The following is a 2,359-nucleotide window of genomic DNA, read 5'->3' as shown; positions in this document are numbered from 1 at the left end:
CACTAGTCTGTTAAATATGGTAGGATTTGTGTTCAATGTGAGACAGTCTCAAAACCTATGTTGAAGATTAGTAGAGGAAGACATCAGATTTTAACCTTTGGCATCTATGTGCTAGGGAATCTGTGTTGGACCCACAAGGGGCCGCAACATTAAATCGGCATATATAGGAGAAAAAATAAAATAACAACGGAAAAAATAACAACCATTTCTGTAAGCAGAAACTTTGTAGATGAAGCAACAATTTTTGAATGCTTATAGAATATGCTTACTCTCCTGAGTTTTAGTTTTACCAGGGAACTTATTTAGAATATCTGTTGGACAGTGTGTGAGTATAGTTTCGGTGGATGACTGTGAAGTTCAAAATCTTTGATATTGTCATGTTGGTCTTCTGTATGTTTTAACACCACTATACTAAATATTCCTATAAACACTTCAATATTTATTCTCTTAGTTCTTTCATAAATGTTTCTTTCATAAGTGAATATTCTACAACTGTGTTTTGTCAGGAAGAAAATTCTCTTCACAGGAAATGGATGACTTTGTCCAGTCCTCTGGAGAGCATGGTGTCGTGGTGTTTTCTCTGGGGACAATGGTCAGCAACATGTCAGAAGACAAAGCCAATGCAATCGCATGGGCCCTTGCCCAGATTCCACAAAAGGTGAGGGAAAGTATTTCATGGGAGGTGACCATATACTAAGTCTGTGAACGTCTTTGAAAGGTCTGATTATAGAAATGATTGTGTGAAAGGTAAAGTATTAAGGAAGCTCTAATTTCCCTTAGCCAAACAGATATCCACAACAGATATGTCAATACAGCAGAAGTGTTTTTGACTGAGAGTGACTTGGATATAAACACAGTGATCAATGTGGGAACATTATGAAATGCTGGCATGGTGATGACATTGCTATCAAGTCTACGTAGACATAGCCAAATTCTTCAGAGTTACTTGTTCTATTTGTTGATTACTTAAAGTCCCTGCATATATTAGATTTTCAAGGGTGAGTTAATTTGTATTTAGTATTTCTATCAGAATAATAGTAAGCAAATGTTAAAAAAGCTTGAAATGCAGCATGACTCTGCATCCTAATTTTGAAGTAGGCCTCTTCAGTGCTCAGTTGAAAGGGCCATTTAAAGGAGGGGAGCCTAGGCTCACCAACTGTCAATCAAAGTACATGTTTGGCTAATTGAAAGAAAATGTGATAAAAGCAAAAATCCATTTTTTGGTTGGCCTGCCAGTATATGTCGGAGAAATATCCAAAGCAAAGGTAGAGACAGGTGCTTCCCTCATAGTGATGTCCTGATCATAAAAGATGAAACTCTCCACTCTGCTCTTAATCAGTCAGAGGGAGAGTCCTAACACACAAGGAAGAAGTAGGGAGCTTGTGTCTATGACACTACACAACATACAAATTTATAATTACACCAGTCCTAGCGCTAGAACTTTTAATGGACTTTCTCTGCAAACCACACTTGCCACTGAAGAAATTTGAAAGGGCTAAGAACCGTTTTAGCAAATATATGGAAGTCATACAGCAACCATTATGCATTATTGTTCCTAACAAAACGATTCATAGGTACAGGGAGCAGTAGATGCACAGGTAGCAAAGGCCCTCTTAAAATCTTTCATTTTATCCATGTCTAACCCATGATAAACACTTTTATTTTGTTGAAATTTCACTGAAACACAGAGCTGAGCTGATAAGGTCAGGGAGGAATAGGTAAATTAATACCTTTTCCTGTCATGCCATAGCTTGTCTAGGTTGTAAACTTAAGCTTTTTCATAAGCTCTCTGATGCTCGTATAAAAAAAAAAAAAGGTGGAAAGAATGCAAGATTTGGTTGATTATCAGATTCCTTACCCCATGCTTCAGGAGTGCCTTTAGCCACTACAGGAAACATTTTTAAAGGAGGCTCCAAAAATTGAGCTGAGGAGCCATCACCGGCTTAGTTGAAAGTGGTGCTGTATTTATTTGATATTATATACACTGGGAAATTTTCATTCTTTCCTACTTTTAAGGTGATATAATCCAGTTTATACTCATACAAAGAATTAGTCATTGCTTCTGAATGACTAATAACCTCCTTATCTTCATTTAGTATTTTATAATAGTTCAAATCAATGCCTAAGTGACCCAAATTGAATGGGGATTTTCCCCCTTATTTATATGCCTTTACAATATTCATTCTGACTCTGTCAGATATTTCTTCTTCTAAAGCACTTTCTCCTGGAAACTTGGGGTTATAATCATAAGTAATAGTTAACTCTAAACAGAGAACCAGACAATGTACAGACTCTGCTGGCAAATCTTCTTCTCAGTCTCTCTAGTGTTCTCAATTTATACCCTTTCTGATGTCCTAAT

The sequence above is a fragment of the Microtus ochrogaster genome, linkage group LG1 (genome assembly GCF_000317375.1).
Source record: "Microtus ochrogaster isolate Prairie Vole_2 linkage group LG1, MicOch1.0, whole genome shotgun sequence".
Classification (NCBI taxonomy): domain Eukaryota; kingdom Metazoa; phylum Chordata; class Mammalia; order Rodentia; family Cricetidae; genus Microtus; species Microtus ochrogaster.
This window is presented reverse-complemented; position numbering follows the sequence as displayed.